This window comes from Pinus tabuliformis, chromosome 9 (assembly GCF_031772625.1).
Source record: "Pinus tabuliformis cultivar Carrire ecotype Pingquan chromosome 9, CPIR1, whole genome shotgun sequence".
NCBI classification, from domain to species: Eukaryota; Viridiplantae; Streptophyta; class Pinopsida; order Pinales; family Pinaceae; genus Pinus; species Pinus tabuliformis.
Window position 1 is genome coordinate 727,102,335 of NC_142307.1, and position 19,462 is coordinate 727,121,796.

A 19,462-nucleotide genomic window follows, 5' to 3' on the forward strand; every position below is an offset into this window, starting at 1 on the left:
AAATAGAAAAGAAAATGGGAACATAATGAGAAATGGGGATAGAGGATGGATAGAGGGTTTCTAAGGATATGAAGAACTTAGAACCAACCCCACACACAACAATAGTACACGGTCAAAATCTAGGGAACCATCACAAGGATAGTCAGACGATGGAAGGAACATCGATGACTGTCCTCCAGTGGAGCCTAGAGGCCTACCTAGTTGGTTGAAGGTTACTTGCGCAGAGTGAATCGCCACAGTCTATTTTCTTATTTTGGCCCGCACAAAAAAACACAATGTTCAGAAAAAGTAAAGGCAATCAAGTAAACCAGTGAATCCCAGTAATCAAAATATCATCTCGGTTGAGATATCAACATCATTTTTCATAGTAAAACAACCTCCAACCACTTTGATTTTGAATACAACCAAATAAGCCCAGTGCTTCTATAGATGTATACTTTAGTCCCAAAGTATTTTTCCTTTCTGTGCTGGAAGTTGTGCCCAAATGACATTCCTGATCCTCTAATTTCGATTTCGGTTTCATATACTTGGCGCGTAGTATGACTTTGATAAATGCTATCCTCATGAATCTGCATTGAAAATGTTGAGTAATCAGTGATAATCACTTAACTAGATTGGAATCAGAATAAAGAAAGAAACCTATTTTCTTTTCCGATTCCTTTTAAATTTTATTTCTATGCTAAAAAACATTTAATATTATCTATATAGCTTGGAATTAGCTCGTTCTTTAATTGCAAATGAACAGCTCGTAGTCATGGACATTGTAAAGATGTGGAGAATAGGCGTAGAGGGGTTCAGGTGACATTGAGGGCTGAACGAAAGTCACACCAATAGAGGCAACACAAGGATGACAATTGCATTAACCCATCTAGGCTGGTTCGCCATATCCAAAACCTCTTCAGTCATCACCCAATCAGTATGGGACTAATTTTCCAACCTCAAATTCATACCAAAAGGACAAAGCCCGCAGCCTTAAATAGAAAATTAGAATCAGTGTGGCTGTACCATCATCCAAAAAATATACGTAGACGGTAGATTGACGATTTTAGGGTACGTAGAAAAATGAGTGAAAAAACCAAAAAAATCTTCACCAGCGCAAATTAAGGGAATAAACAAATCCATTGACTTTACGGCTCAGTACGTTTTTTTTTCAATTTTTTTAATTTGTGAGAGCTACTTGTCACAAGTTTGTACACTCAGTAGGGAACCGCCTGAGAAGTATATTAAATATAATATTTCTCATTTTCTTTGTAGAATCTGGTTCTCAGTCACTTTGACCCTTGGAAATTTTAATTAATTTATGCTTACGCATATTATTCTTAAAACTTTGCTTCTTAAAATGCAGATGAACCGGATGCCGTTGATGTCAAATCTCCAGGATGATGAGATTGGAACACAAAAATAGTAAAGGGAGAGCGCACTAAGAAAGAGAGTGTAATTCATGAACAGAATATTAAATAATTTCTCCATAACCAACAAAGTATATTCCAATTCTATACGCTATAACCAATATCTCGCCAGCAGGGATTTAGTTTAAATATTCATGTTTCATAATAATTTTTTTATTAAGAGAAGGCCAACAGGGTTTTTGGCCCCACCACGAGAGACAAACCAAGCACCACAGAAACCTGTTTGAACATAACAAGAGAGGTGATTGAACATAACGCATAATGCATGATTGAAACGTGGCTGAACCGCAAGATAACAGTGACAAGTGCATGTTGGATAGCTGAGCGAAAAAACTTAGAAGCTTGGTTAGTACCTGCAGTAGCAGCAAGCATGAGCTGAGGGAATGCTGCTATTCATTCTAACTTGAATGAAGGAAGCTCAAAGGATAGCGTAGCTGGTTATTTACCCCCAACCGAGCGATAAGCAAGCGTAACGGAAGTAGGGTGGCCAGCAAATAAAAGAATGGATAGCAGGGCGAGCCACTAGTCCAAAGTTCTGTCTTTCAAGACTCTGCTGCGAAGATCTAGAATACCTTCTGCAAGGATAGCGTAGCTGGTCATTTTAGCTAGAAGTAGATGAATACCAAATTTTTTGTTGCAAATAGTATGATGAAGGGCTTCATCGTTTGGCTGTAATCCTGTGAGCTGTTGGAGCAATTGAGGCCACCAGAATAAGGATTTCTTTTGATTTTCAGCCAGTTTGCTATTAGTCCAGTTTAAGGGAATTGGAATGGACCTTTCTTTGAGAAGCTTTCGAATGCTTTCCTCAACACTCAGATAAATGGCATCCATAATTTCATCCCGGTCTAAAAAGGGGTGTTCGATTCTGATTGGGAGGCTCGCATTACTTACACTATCCATTGAATTTGAGGGATAAGGGTGGGTTGATGAAACTGAGGACAGTTCAAAACCCGAACTTGAAATAGAGAATTGCAAGAAATGGGAAGAAGGAGGAGGGTATGTAGTTCATATTCCTGGGGAATTCCATCACATGGGAGGGGCTTTCGGAGGCTTTAGATGTGGAACTCATTGCGGAGCACCAGATTTGGGCGTAAAGAGAAATTGAATAAACAATTCATTGAAATTACTGCACGACTAGGTAACTTGTTTTTTTTTTCTTTGGACATACAGTCCATTGTTCTGTGTGAATGAAAAACTTGCATATTGTAAGCACGGATTTGGTCATCAAGTAATACCAGGAGCATAAATACCCTCATCTTGAACGGGATAAATGTGTTGTTGTGTCAATTCCTGTTTACAGAAACTAAATGACTTGTTTTTTGGGACCTGAAGGAAATGCAGAAATAGATTTGACTAACTAATAAATTATGTTCAGAACAACTAACAAAGGTATATATTGACAATTTTATTCTTACTGGATAAAATGGGGCATATCAGGAATGCAGGGGAGCTTGTTTTGGGACACAAAAACTATTGGAGAAATAAAATGTCCTAGAAGGACATCAATGTTCGAGGTATTGAACTAGCAATCTCCCTTTCTATTTTTATTTTTAGAAGTAGAGTAATATAAATAACAATGAAATCTTTTATGTAACTAATTATAACAAAAATATTTGCAATAGATAATTTGGATACTGTCATTACAACAAGAATATGTGCATGGAAAGAAAAGAAAACATTGAATGAATATGTGCATTGGAAGAAAAGAAAACACAAATATTTGCATTGGATCATTTATATTCTTAATAGTGAAATGTTAAGGTGCATGTAAGACACTGAACCTATAGAGGTTGTAGGCAAGAGGCTGAGCCTACAGAGTCTCAAAGGCTCCTAATGCAACAAAAACTACAAACATCAAAGGCTTTTAGAAGATGTATGGGCTCATTTCATTAATGCGGCAGGATCTGATCATCTAAAATTGACGAGTTGCAACCAACTGCCTCATCTACCTCATCTATTCATGATGCCAACGAAGGAATCTGCTGGTGGAATCCTGAAATTTCAGTGCTTTCTCTAAAGGAAAACGATTCGGACGACATGATGCTCTTCGAACTTCTCAACGAAGCCGCTAAGCATAGATGGTCTGCATCTCATCGACAATAGGAGACGACGATATCTGGAGCATCTAGATCCACGGCCAGCATGCCTGTGATCTGCAACACAAAAGCAATCAGGGCACAAGGTGAAATTGCAGAAAACTTGACTACAAAGCGTTGCAATTTTTAACAAAGATAGTGCTTTTTATAAGCCATACTTCCTATTTCCATTGCAGTATTCATGGCACCACCATGCAATGTGTAGTTATAGTGTTTGTGTCACTGTCTTGAAAGGTGTAGGTGGCAGTTACAAGGTGGTGGCAGTGGAAACCCGGATGAAGGTGTATAGAAAACTTTGGTTAAATTTTTTGTTGGGTGTACATACACCTCAGATCTCATGCAATTCGATTGTAATAGTCCTTTAATGCTAGCATTAGTCTCCACTTCCCAAATAATGAAAACAACGCAAGTCGAAAATAACATATGCTTTTTGCCTCTTCTCCTCGGGAAGAGGCCAAATAAGATGATGAAACAAACTACCATATAGTTAACATATGCAACTGGTTGCATAAGCCACATACTCAATGTATAAACCGAGTGAATTAATGTCAAAAATCATGAATCCGATTACTATAGTCCCTGGCCATTGTGAGATGGCAAGGACTAACAAGGGAAGCTACATCGCAGCAAGTCCCTGCCTTGACCTGGAAGGCTTTACAATGCCTTAACTTGGAAGGATTTACAAGTTACTTTTGAGGCAGCTGGAGTTTCCTGTAGAGGAATAGTACAATGCAATTTAATGCCCTTAGAGGAACAGTTCTTCTGCATGCTTGCCAATAATGCAGTCCCGTAGAGAGATGCTTGCGAAGGAATGCTGCCCTCGCAGACGCCATCAACCATCAGAAAATCTTCTGGATGCTTGCAAAGAATGCAGTCCTGCAGACAGATGCTTGTCAAGAAATGCAGCCCTCGCAAAAAATATGATGCATAATTGACTTTAAATCTATTTGTGAGTACATCTTGGCTACTAGCCAAGTTACCAGAAACAGGAAATGGGAAATAGAAAACAAAATGGGAATAGAATGAGAAATGGGGATAGAGGATGGACAGATGGTTTCTGAGGATACGAAGAACTTAGAACCAACCCCACACACAACAATAGTACACGGTCAAAATCCAAAGAACCATCGCAAGTACGATGAGACGACGAGAGAAACGTCGACGATTGTCCTCCACCGGAGCCTAGAGGCCTACCTAGTTGGTTGAAGGTTACTCGCGCAGAGCGAATCGCCACAGTCTATTTTCTTATTTTGGCCCGCACAAAAAAACACAATGTTCAGAAAAAGTAAAAGCAATCAAGTAAACCAGTGAATCCCAGTAATCGAAATATCTTCTCGGTTGAGATATCAACATCATTTTTCATAGTAAAACAGCCTCCAACCACTTGGATTCTGAATATAATCAAATAAGCCCAATGCTTCATAGATGTATACTTTAGTACCAAAGTATTTTTCCTTCGTGTGATGGAAGTTGTGCCTAAATGACATTCCTAATCCTCTAATTTCGATTTCGGTTTCATATACTTGGCGCGCAGTATGACGTTGATAAATGCTATCCTCATGAATCTGCATTGAAAATGTTGAGTAATCAGTGATAATCACTTAACTAGATTGGAATCAGAATAAAGAAAAAAACCTATTTTCTTTTCTGATTCCTTTTAAATTTTATTCCTATGCTAAAAAACATTCAGTATTATCTATATACCTTGGAAATAGCTCGTTCGTTAATTGCAGATGAACAGCTCGCAGTCATGGACATTGTAAAGATGTGGAGAACGGGCGTACATGGGTTCAGGTGACATTGAGGGTTGAAAGAAAGTCACACCAATAGAGGCAACACAATTCTGACAATTGCATTAACCCATCTAGGCTAGTTCACCATATCCAAAACCTCTTCAGTCATCACCCAATCAGTATGGGACTAATTTTCCAACCTCGAATTCATACCAAAAGGAGAAAGCTCGCAACCTTAAATAGAAAATTAGAATCAGTGTGGTTGTACCTTCATCCAAAAAATTTACGTAGACGGTAGACCGACGAATTTAGTGTACGTAGAAAAATGAGTGACAAAACCAAAAAAATCTTCGGCAGCGCAAATTAAGGGAATAAACAAATCCATTGATTTTACGGCTCAGTACATTTTTTTTCAATTTTTTTAATTTGTGAGAGCTACTTGTCACAAGTTTGTACACTTAGTGGGGAACCACCTGAAAAGTATATTAAATATAATATTTCTCATTTTCTTTGTAGAATCTGGTTCTCAGTCATTTTGACCCTTGGAAATTTTAATTAATTTATGCTTACGCAGATTATTCTTAAAACTTTGCTTCTAAAAATGCAGATGAACCGGATGCCGTTGATGTCAGATCTCCAGGATGATGAGATTGGAACGCGGAAATAGTAAAGGGAGAGCGCACTGAGAAAGAGAGTGTGATTCATGAACACAATATTAAATAATTTCTCCATAACCAACAAATTATATTCCAATTCTATACGCTATAACCAATATCTCGCCAGGAGGGATATAGTTTAAATATTCATGTTTCATAATCATTTTTTTATTAAGAGAAGGCCAGCAGGGTTTTTGGCCCCACCACGAGAGACAAACCAAGCGGCACAGAAACCTATTTGAACATAACAAAAGAGGTGATTGAACATAATGCATAATGCATGATTGAAATGTGGCTGAACCGCAGGACAACGGTGACAAGTGCATGTTGGATAGCTGAGCGAAAAAACTTAGAAGCTTGGTTAGTACCTGCAGTAGCAGCGAGCATGAGCTGAGGGAATGCTGCTATTCATTCTAACTTGAATGAAGGAAGCTCGAAGGATAGTGTAGCTGGTTATTTACCCCCGATCGAATGATAAGCAAGCGGAACGGAAGTAGGGTGGCCAGCAAATAAAAGAATGGATAGCGGGGCGAGTCACTAGTCCAAAGTTCTGTCTTTCAAGATTCTGCTGCGAAGATCTGGAATACCTTCTACAAGGATAACATAGCTGGTCATTTTAGTTAGAACAAAATTTTTTGTTGCTAATAGTATGATGAAGGGCTCCGTCATTTGGCTGTAATCCTATGAGCTGTTGGAGCAATTGAGGCCACCAGAATAAGGATTTCTTTCGATTTTCAGCCAGTTTGCTACTAGTCCAGTTTAAGGGAATTGGAATGGACCTTTCTTCGAGAAGCTTTTGAATGCTTTCCCCGGCAATCAGATAAATGGCATCCAGAATTTCATCCGGGTCTAAAAAGGGGTGTTCGATTCTGATTGGGAGGCTCGCATTACTTACACTATCCATTGAATTTTAGAGATAAGGGTGGGTTGATGAAACTGAGGATAGTTCAGAACCCGAACCCGAAATAGAGAATTGCAAGAAATGGGAAGAAGGAGGAGGGTATGTAGTTCAGATTCCCGGGGAATTCCATCACATGGGAGGGGCTTTTGGAGGCTTCAGATGTGGAACTCATTGCAGAGCAGCAGATTTGGGAGTACAGAGCAATTGAATAAACAGTTCATTGAAATTACTGCATGACTAGGTAACTTGTTTTTCTTTCTTTGGACATACAGTCCATTGTTCTGTGTGAATGAAAAACTTGCATATTGTAAGCACGGATTTGGTCATCAAGTAATACCAGGAGCAGAAATATCCTCATCTTGAACATGATAAATGTGTTGTTGTGTCAATTTCTATTTACAGAAACTAAATGACTTGTTTTTTGGGACCTTAAGGAAATGCAGAAATAGACTTGACTAACTAATAAATTATGTTCAGAAAACAACTAACAAAGGTATATATTGACAATTTTATTCTTACTAGATAAGATGGGGTATATCATGAATGCAGGGGAGCTTGTTTTGTGACACAGAAACTATTGGAGAAAGAAAATGTCCTGGAAGGACATTAATGTTCCAGGTATTGAACTAGCAATCTCCCTTTCTATTTTCATTTTTAGAAGTAGAGTAATATAAATAACAATGAAATCTTTTATGTAACTAATTATAACAAAAATATTTGCAATAGATAAATTTGACACTGTCATTAGAACAAGAATATGTGCATGGAAAGAAAAGAAAACATTGAATGAATATGTGCATTGAAAGAAAATAAAACACAAATACTTGCATTGGATCATTTATATTCTTAACAGTGAAATGTTCAGGTGCATCTAAGACACTGAACCTATAGAGGTTGCAGGTAAGAGGCTGAGCCTACAGAGTCTCAAAGGCTCCTAATGCAACAACAGTTGCAAACATGAAAGGCTTTTAGAAGACGTATGGGCTCATTTCATTAATCCGGTAGGATCTGATCATCTAAAATATGATGAGTTGCAACCAGCTGCCTCATCTACCTCATCTATTCATGATGCCAACGAAGGAATCTGCTGGTGGAATCCTGAAATTTCAGTGGTCTCTGAAGGAAAATGATTCCGACGACATGATGCTCTTCGAACTTCTCAACGAAGCCGCTAAGCATGGATGGTCTGCATCTCATCGACAGCAGGAGACGGCGATATCTGGAGCGTCTGGATCCACGGCTAGCGCGCCTGTGATTTGCAACACAGAAGCAATCAGGGCACAAGGTGAATTTGTAGAAAAGTCGACTACAATGCGTTGCAATTTTTAGTAGAGATAGTGCTTTTTATAAGCCAAACTTCCTATTTCCATTGCAGTATTCGTGGCACCACCATGCAACATGTAGTTGTAGTCTTTGTGTCACCATCTTGAAAGGTGTAGGTGGCAGTGGAAACCAGGATGAAGGTGTACATAAAACTTTGGTTAAATTTTTTGTTGGGTGTACATACGCCTCAGATCTCAATGCAATTCGATTGTAATAGTCCTTTAATGCTAGCATTAATCTCCACTCCCCAAATAATGAAAACAACGCAAGTCGAAAATAACATATGCTTTTGGCCTCTTCTCCTCGGGAAGAGGCCAAATAAGATGATGAAACAAGCTACCATATAGTTAACATACGCAACTGGTTGCATAAGCCGCACACTCAGTGTATAAACCGCGTGAATTAATGCTAAAAATCGTGAATCCGATTACTATAGTCCCTGGCCATTGCCAGATGGCAGGGACTAATAAGGGAGACCAAGCTGACCCATGGTAAACAGGGACCTAAGATTAAACTCCTACATATTATTCTCATTAAATCACTACCAAACACGGAGACCAAGCCGACCATGGTAAACAGGTGGCCTCGGCTTAGACTCCCACAGATTATTCTCCTTATTAAATCACTACCAACCACCCTACAAGTAGTTTATTCATTATACTTAGAGGTTTCTATATATTTAACCTGTTAATGATAATCGTCGAAGATCGATATTCCCCTTTCAACTCAGAGTTGCAGGTTAGTGCGTTTTATTTTTATTACATCTCGGCGTCAAATGTCCCCACCAGAGAGTTGTCAGGGTATTATATTCCTTTCGCAATAAGCATCTAACGTGAAAGTACTTAGGTTATATTATATGCAAATATCGAATTCCTTTTTATTAATTAGGTATAATTATCACATGAATACATACCGTATTAATACATTTACCTGGGTTGATATCTCACCCACCTTACTTTATTTTGGGTTCGGAAAGTGCAAAGAGAGCGACTTAAGCCTTTGACCAGTGGGTTTGCATGGAACTTAGGGGTAATGCTTGGGGTTCCCTTTTGGTATTTACACTGTATAACTTTCCTTATTTTTTTTCCTTAAGGATTATTCCCAAGATAACTACTGTGAAAATAATCTTGGGTTACATGGAGGAGCTCTTACTTTCCCTGGTCAACTTTACAAGCTTTGTGAACTAGCTCGCTCGCAGCCATACCAGGTTTTTAAATGTATCATTCTTCCTTTAAAAGATAACATGATTTCCTTATACGCTCCGTGATTATTAGCTGTCCATGTAGAGTCAACAATATATATGTCGTTGTAGTGTTAATAGCAATATTAATGTATGTGGGAGTTACCGTAACTCCTTTCAACTATAATCTTTTCATCCTAATTTTGTGGGCTTCCTTGCCCGTCATATTTTAAGGAAATACACTCGTTTTATAAAATTCGACTTTTGTCGTTAGTGGGTGGCACAATTTGGTTTTTCTTAATGTAATTGTTCAACACAATTTTTTATTGAAAAGAATATTCAATATATTATACATGTGACTCTCTTTGGTCATCTTTTATCTGTTAAGCTTGTTAAAAATATTACAATATTTTCAACTGCCTGACATGGTAGGAACCATACGTCTGTGGGGTTTCTCTCTACCCAAGCGGCATTACCTACGTCTCCTTAATTGAACTCCGATTATTCCTCCAAAATTTTTAGAATTTTCCTTCATGGAATTAATAGCTAGTCATGTATAGTTTCCTTATGAAGTCTGGCTCTTCCTGACTAACTTACTTCACAGCCCACAGCATAAGAATTCTCTCTTTACTTTCAGCACATGCATGCTAACTTACTTCCCACGCCACAGCATAAGAATTCTCTCTTTACTTTCAGCACATGCATGCAGTTTGGCTTACCCTGGGCTAGGCAATCTCACCAATTCAGTAACGGTAATTGATAGGCAATCTACACTACTCACTGGTCAGAATTCTCTCTTTACTTTCAGCACATGCATGTAGTTTGGCCTACCCTATGCCTAACCTGACACTGACCGTCTTCCACAGTAACTTACCAACCTAGCACGTAATAATTCTCTCTCTACTTTCTGTATACATGCAGTCCAGCCTAGGCCGACCTTAACCCAAGACTGCCCGCTAACCTGGAACCATGCGCATCCAAAGCACCTTTAACTAAGATCAATGTAGTTATATGCGCCCGCTCACCTGGAACCATGCGCATCCAAGCACCTTTAACTAGGATCAATGTAGTTATATGCAAATCTATATTATTAAATAAAAAACAATTAAATCTATATTATTAAATAAAAAATAATTTTTTTTTAAATATTTCAAGTGTTCAACTATTTCTGAATCTAAGCTTCTATATCTCACCAACTCATGTTATATATTTAATTAAAACTTTACATAAAAATTACATGGAACTTCATACTTTCAATACAAAATATCATTAAATTGTCTTACTCGTCTCAAGAGAGACGACCATTCTAGTATTCCTCTCTAATGCCAAGGATTACAAGGTTATGAAGCAAGCCTCACAGGCCTAGAATTTCAAATATTTTTTTCATCTCAATTAAAAATTTGAAGACGGTTGTTTGTTTTCCATGCCTGTCAATGTATGTTTTCAGTAAATTTATGACCATCAATATTTTTTGTGTTACATACTAAAAAAATTAAAAAGAGTTCTTGTAGTTTCACATTCAAATGTTTGACAATCTCCCTGTGAAGAAATCTTCTATCATGGCCACAAGAACACCGAATTTCTTTCTGTTTACATTTTGTGTCTCATGCTCATCGTTACGGTCACAAGCCTAGTGTTAATTTGTAGCAGCTGCATCCATCAATCTAAACTCGCTATTACTTTGTTTGGCAATATTTTTGTTGGGCAATATTTTTGCAGTTGGGAAGTGTGCACACGGATCATTTGTAGAAAAAACCTATGGTGGGAATGTGGGATAGTCGATGAGAGTCTCTGATTTCTGCCGTCACTTTATCTTCTGATATAGAGTGGCAGGCTGAGAGTCAGGCCAACAATGGGGCAGAGTTAAAGTAGAGTCCGTGTGGAATAGGTGTTAGTGGAAGACTCTTGTTTTATTTTCTAATACTGTTACTTAATATTAGCATACAGAGAAAGCCAGCTTGGACCGAATCCACAGTTCGACGGATTCATTCAAAGCCTTTATTTATTTTTATTTGAATTCCAAAAATGGCAGGCTGAAAATACCACGAAAAGCCGCTCCCTTCGGGTTAACCACTACCCTTTCACCAATGGCAAATTAAAATTTTAATACCCCTTCATTAGATTTCCTCCCTTCGATTTAAAGTTCCCCCTCACTATTTTATCACAATAGAAATTAATTAAACATCCCCCACCTTTAAAATATTTAAGCAAGATGAATATATTCTTCAAAAATCTAATACGTTTCTTCATCTGAAAAAGTAAGTCACTGATGTGTCATGACTATTAAGTGTGGTCCAGGTCCAAATATACAAGTCATCACAGAGATTTATTCGGCGAATTTTACAGGAAAAAACTAGCTTGCAGATTACTACACCATAAAAGTGCAAATGAAAGTCATGAACGAGCCATGTTGCGAAGGATAAAGCAACAACGTGGTTTCTAGTTTACTTCAAAGATGAAGAGCATGGTTTAAGTATTGTGTCATGAAGAAATCAAACAGGTGTATGTGGAAAAAGTACCAAATTATTTTAAAGGAGCCGTGACTCAAATCAAGGCTTACTAGCAAGTCCCAATCCGACCACTTCAATCTGCCAGGGAGAGCAAAGCCGGATGTCCAGAACTGCTTCAATCTGTCAGGGAGAGCAAAGCCGGATGTCCAGAGCTGATGTTAAATTTGATTTGACACTGTAACAGTTTAGTCTTACACTAAAATAATGAATATCAGATATATTTAAATTCCAATACAAACCCACTTACACCAATTTAGCATCAGCATAATTCAGCAATACTATCAAATATAGATCATGGAATATAGATCATGGAATAGGTAAGATTGCAATTTCCCGTCTCATCATATTAAATGTGCATATCATTTCTATAGGCGGAGCTGTTAATGGTAGGTCGAGAGTTACTCCATTCATAGTAAGTACTAGGGTAGTACGTTGAAAATTGGAACATTTAAATTACATATAAGTTCAAACGGTGTTGCGTATAGTTTTCAAGTCCGGACTGAAATAGGGTATTATAGATTTTTAGGTTTTGTTTGTGAAACTAGACGTCATTTTGACAGATTGGAAAGGTATACCATACGTCAAAATTTTTTTCCCTGCCATCAAATATATTCAATTACGTAGACGTCAATTTTTAGGCCTGCATTCCACCTATATAATTTTATTGTAGCAATAAAATTCAAAAAACACAACAAGCCAAGCTTCCATAAAATATAAAATTACCCAATAATACAAGTGATCTTAACATCCACCATGATAAAATCCATTTTAGGATCCACTGCAACCCCACTTCTACAAACAATAATCATTAACAAGCGCTACAAGTATTTATCGACTGTATCTCAGTCGAGACAAGGGGCGCACACTGTTTTTTTTATTATTATTTATTTTACCAGTAACTTTTCCTTTCATTAACCTTTACAATTTTTTTTTCCAACTTTTAATAACTTTGATCGATTATAATTATTTTTGTGAATTTACGTTTAGCTTTTCCCTGCAATTAAACAAATTAAAATATCTAAAAATCAGTAAGTTTTTGATTCATAATCATATTTCTTATTTATTCTACATTAACATATAATTTTCAATTCTCCGATGTTCATTGGAAATTATAAGAGTGAAACTTATGTGAAATTGTGACCGTATTGAATTGGAGTGAAATTTATACACATAATCATATTTCTTATTTATTCTACATTAACATATAATTTTCAATTCTCCGATGTTCATTAGAAATTATAAGAGTGAAACTTATGTGAAATTGTGACCGTATTGAATTGGAGTGAAATTTATACACTATTATAATTTTAATGAAATTTATAGACTAATGTAATGTGCAGAATTTATTTTATTTTCTCGCTATGTTCGTGTTTCATTTCTAACATAGTAAATAATTTTTTAAAAGTCTGAGTCTAGCTGCCATGCTTTGTCCAAGGTATTTAGGTTTATTGCAGTGTGGTCGAGTAAAATCGTGCCTGCTTTGTCCAAGGTATTTAGGTTTATTGCAGTGTGGTCGAGTAAAATCGTGGCTTCGAAGAATGAAAAAGGTTGTTTACTCGACTTTGGTCATGGAATTCAGGGTTATTGCAGTACGGTCCAGTAAAATTGTGGTTTTGAATAATGAATAAGGCTGTTTATTCGACTTTGGTCCATTTTTTCAGAAGGTTTTGTTAATTTTATAATACATTTAAAAGGATTCAATTTAGGTGTTGATTCTGATGGACTTATCCTTTATAAACTTAACTAACTTTTGTGAAGTATCCAACGTGACTCATATACAAGTCAGTGTGATGTTGAAGTTTGCAGAAGCCAAATATAATAAGATTTGTTTCCAAATAACTTCTTCTATGTAAATTAATTTTTACGAAAAATTCATCAATTAGCTTTTACAACGTGTTAACTTCTAAAGTCGATCTTGCCACAAGTCCTTTTCCTTTCCCTTTTGGCTGTCACAAGTTTCTTCCTTTTCCTTTCCCTTTTGGCTGCCACATGTTTCTTCTTTTTCATTTCCCTTTTCGCTGGGTCCATTAAACATTAAACAGTGACAAATAATATGTTTAACATATTCAATCTTTACCAAATCTAATAAAAAAGTCAACCAACCCTATTCCACCAAAAATTTACAAAAATTTACATATATACACTTATAGAAGAAAAATTTATTAAGCAAATTTTATTTATGATATGTTAAAAGTTGACATGGTGGATCGTTCTTTCCTACAACCATGCTAACATCATACAAATAAATCATTCCAGCAGAGAATAATGAAAGTGGGATTTGAATTTTCATTCATTGGGGATTTGAATTTTCTTCATTTAAATTCGTATTAGGTAATAGAAAATGAAAACTAAGGCAATTTACCATTTATTATACTTATATTTGCAACTTATTATGTTTATATTTGTAGACTATTATTTTGACATTTTGATTGGGCTTGATTCAAATGATTCACATGATTATTTGTAAATTTATATATTTTTAATTTTTTTACGGAGCATATTTTATTATTAAATAATAACATCATATTAAAATTATTAAATTTTTATAATAATAATATCAAAATAACAAATAATATTACTTATTTTAAGTTATAAATTTCCATAGTTATAATTTATAATGAGAATGTGATTTTTGGAGAAAATTGTGTTACAAACAGTTAAAACATCTCACATTTTGCTTGAACATATTACCTATCATCAAAGTGTAATGACCCCGGTAACTTGTAATTCTAGATAATTACTGTGGTAAAAACAATATGAGTGATAACTTGTTATTATTAAAAGACATTGTTATTTTTTGAAAGTGAATATAATGGACTACTTTGCACATGTGTATTGATGAAATGCTGGCAGCCTCCAAAAGGAGGATTTTCTATTAAAAGAAAATAAATCAGTTATGAAACTGAAAAACAACTGCCTCTCACCCAAGGAAAAGTCCTGGGAGGAAAACCTCTGGGCTGTTGATGAACAGGTAGAGGAAAGATTCCAGAGAGAGAGAGCAGAGTGGAAAAAAGTGGGTTAAGTCTGGTTGTGATCAGATAACCCAGCACAGTGGTGCATGAGTCTTGTCGAGGGCTGCAGGCCTGCAAGACAGCTCGGGGGGAGAATCCAGTGCAGTGGATCTCAAGGTTGGGAGGTTAAGAGCAAAATCGTTGCAGGTGAACTTTTGGAATAGGAGCGACAGTAGCGGATTACCAGGTATGCATCCTTAATTAGTTTAAATTGAGGCTCAGGTAATGATAGCATACAGTTATATATATATACATGCAGTAGTCTGTGTTCTTTTATTTAACTAAGGGAATACAGTTAAATATACACACGCAGTGGTCTGGGTTTTTCTATTAAACTAAGGAGATATAGATATTTATGTGTGCAGTGCCTGTACTTTCCTTAAAGAGTTAATGAAATATAGTTGTATATATAGTTGACTGTGCTTTTCTTTAATAAGCGAATGAACTACAGATTTATAGATATATATATCTGTCTGTGAAACTTTTATAGTAAAGAAAGATACAGAGGTTTGTGAAGTCATTCATTAAACAGGAAACAGAAAATAAACCGTAACTGTTATCAAGAAGTAAACCCGAAACTTCGTCTGCAGGGTAGAACTCAGTGATTAAATTCACTATATACAGACTCAGGTACTTAGTAAGGAAATGACAAAAACAAGAGTAAATCTGAAGCGATTACTAACTGTAGAATACAGCAAGAAGTAAGATATGCAGCAGTGCGTACAGAACTATAGATTACAGGACTCATCTGATTAAATAAACCGTTTCAACAAGTTTCAATCTTATTATCAATACAGTCATGATATTGAGCTCAGAGCCGAGACATCATTGAGTAAAACGAAAGATTTATAAAGGAAACTTTATTGAAATCTTATTAACAATACAGTCATGATATTGTGCTCAGAGCCGAGACATCTTTGAGTAAAACGAAAGATTTATAAAGAAAACTGTATTGAAGAGCCGAGACCTTAACAAGTAAAGTGGAAAGACTTATAAAGAAAACTTTATTGAAGAGCCGAGGGTTTAAAATAAACCGTGATGCCGTGTAAGCTGGAGCAACAGAGATCATAACTAGCAGTGTTGGACTTGTTCATAGACAAACCCCACTCTATCATTAAACCATAAAGTACTTTATAAGGCCGTGCGAATTGTAAAGAACATCTCATAGCTGTGTGAATATAAAGAGCATTGTATGGCTGTGCGAATGGAGCGTTAACGCTACCCGCAAGCCAATAACCAGAGACAACACTATTTAGAACTGAACAAGACAATTTACCATTTAACAAACTCAGATAATGCTAACATGCAAAAACCCATATTCGTGTTTGCGAAGAGGGTGACTTGCCTTCATTATTTCGAAAGCAAGTCAAAAACCCTGTAACCGCAACAGTATAACCATAAACTGTGTGGTATCTACGAATATTGAAACGATTTAAATACAGACCCATAAAGACAGAAGAAACCACGCAATATAAGGAATCGAAAAACATGTTAAACAGATCAAAATGTCTTCATTACTGTAGTAAGCCCTGTAGGGTAAAATCCATGAGATTAACAAGGTTAAGCTGTAGCTACAGTCAGAGCGGGGTGTTACCGATAGGTAAACCCTGTAGCATATTAGCCGCATGCAAACAAAGAACAGAACTTTGCACTGTAATATCCATAACAGAATTCATTACATAGTCGATGGTGTAATATCATAACCAAATATAAAAAAAAAACCCTCAAATGGCCTGTAGCCGTAACAAGAGATTATATAATCCTCAGGGTTTTATGGAGTACAGTTTCGGTATGGAAATGCCGCCTGTAAACCACCCAGAGGTTGAATAAAGGGCAACCAAACCTGAGACATCATGAATAACCATATATGAGTCTCGTGCTGGCCACTGAAGATCGCCATACTTTCATCAGAGTCAACTCTACATGACAACGCATACGGCATCGATGACTTACCTGGATGAAACGCAAATCTGCAAACCCTCCTTCGGAAAGCAGGAACTGTTGAAGCCCAAACCCTCCTGCACAGAGCCGCCATCGTTATCAACTGTATAAGGGGTAAACGAGTAAAACAAGAACCGAAATAAGCTGTCAAGAGCAAGACTGTAAACTTTTGTTAACCTGCTATGAACGATGTGGTTCCATACCTGTGCGAATGGCAGAACCGGAGTGGTGGTGGAAGATGTCGGATGAGTTGCGGATGCATTGGACGCAAATGAACCGAGGCCGAAGAACCCGGGGGTTCATATAATGTCAACCAAACCCTCGAACCAACCTGCACCGTCCGATCTAAAGGAGTGATCGCCATCGGTCATTTGAGCGGGATTGTGGCACGCAAACCCTAATGCAAACCTTCCGCTTATTCACATGGTATCACATGGCCCGTAGCCACTTGGCCACGGAACGGGTGAGGTGGATTAACACCCGCGCACCATATGGCCGTGATTAATAGCCCAGTACTCAACTCAATTAAAGAACTGTGCATAATGTTAAGTGGGTTGGTGAAATATGGTTAAACGTATGACAATTAAAGTGTGGAGGATAAACCATAAACCATTTACTGCAAGGTTGAAAACATAATACCGTGTTTATATTATAAAAATATACCATAATGACCTGTAAGGGGTTGGTAACAATTAAAAAAAAATTTGGTTGGTATAAATTAGATTCGGATCGTGACAATGTGGTATCAGAGCAGAGGTTTCAAAACTGTGGCCTCTGGAACAGCAAGATCATTTTATAATGTATATATAGAAACAATGCAACTAATTGTCTTTCTTGTGTACCACCAGGAGAACCATACAGAGATAGCTACCTGTTAGCAGCTAATAGTACGATGGAGGAAATGCCGGGAGCTGGCGGCATCCCTCAAGAAAATGCTGGACTGTGGGTACAGCTTGGTGCTGAGACACGCAGTACCAATCAGGCAATACTGCAAACTGTTCAGGAGCTGAAAGGTGAAATGGCGCGTCTACGAGAGGACAATGCGCGATTAACAATGGAACAAGAAAGAATACTGAAAAGCTTGTCAGATAAACAAAATCCACCCTTAGCCAGCCCTAGTGCAGAACAGCAAAGGGGCACTGAGGAACGGGATTACGCACCTGAGCTTTCTGAAGAACAGGAAGACCATTCTGATAATGTACAAGAGCAGCAAACCTTCAAGCGGCAGAAAGTGGAATTACAGGGGGAATTTCGAAAAATCAAACCTCCACTTTTCGATGGAGAGCAGGAAGAAGCAGCAGAAGCCTGGTTGATTAATATTAATAAATATTTTCAACTTTATGAATATGACCAAAATCTGAAGGCGCGGCTGGCTATTTTCCAGTTGCAGGGCAAAGCCACCTTGTGGTGGGAAGAGATTAAGATTGTGAAGGGAGTAAGTGAGCAAAGTATAACCTGGGAAAAATTTCAGAAATACTTCAAGGAAAGGTATTTAACTGAGCGCTTTTATGATGAAAAGGCGCGAGAATTCCATGACTTGCGGCTAGGACAGCAGTCCATGGACGAATTCATAAACCGCTTCACTTCTCTGCTTCGTTATGTGCCATACATAAAAGAAGAGAAGGCCAAGGTGCAGAGGTTCGTGAGTAGCCTACCAGCTTATATAAGGGAACGGATTGAGTTTGACAACCCCCGAACTATGGATGAGGCAATTCGGAAGGCTAGAATTTGTTACCAGCAGAACAAACAAAGAGGCGAAGTTCCGAACAAGAAATGGAATGAGAGGAAAGGCAGCAGAGTTGCTGGAAACAACAAAGGCAGCCGTGGAAATGGTGGTAAAGGAGCTGGAAAGGGGCAGTTTAACAGAAGCACCAATAAGGGCACCTTCCGGGCTAAGCCAAGCGAGAGCAGGATCAGCGAACCACCTGCTAGATCGGAGGTCGAGGGAACCAAACCTTCAGTTCAGTGCTGGGTATGTGAAGGACCACACTATGCTAGGAATTGCCCACAGCGTAAAAGAGCTGATCAAATATCTCAAATCCATGAAGCCTCAACTGTTGGGGATGTGGCGCGCAGCGTACCGAGAATCAATGCAGCCTTAGAGGACCGGCAAGCGGAATACCAACCTTCCATGGTGGAATTCGAAGGTAAGATTTCGAACCTTTCTGTAGCTGTACTTATTGATCCAGGAGCTACTTTAAGTTATGTTAGTCCAAAAGTAGTGGAACACTGTAAGCTACCACCAGAAAAGTTCAAAAACCCATGGTTGGTCCAGTTAGCTACGGGGGCCAAAAGGCGGGTTTTAGCTAAAGTTAATAACTGTTCTTTCAGTATAGCTGGACAGCGCGTAACGGCAGATCTGAATGTACTTCCGTTAGGCTCCTATGACATTCTTATTGGTATGGATTGGCTGGAAAAGCACTGGTCGTTGGTGAATTGCAAAACCAAGACCATATACTACAAAGATGATTTGGGGCAGCAGCAGGAATTGCAGGGAATTAAACATCCTGTTCAGATTCGACCTATCACTGCAACTCAGTTAGCTAAATGTATTAGAAAGAAATGTCAGATCTATGCCATACAAGTTGGCTATGCGAATCAGAAAGATAAGATGTCTGCATTAGACGATATTCCAGTGGTACAGGAATTTACAGATGTCTTCCCTGAAGAGGTACCGGGTTTGCCTCCAAGAAGGGACATAG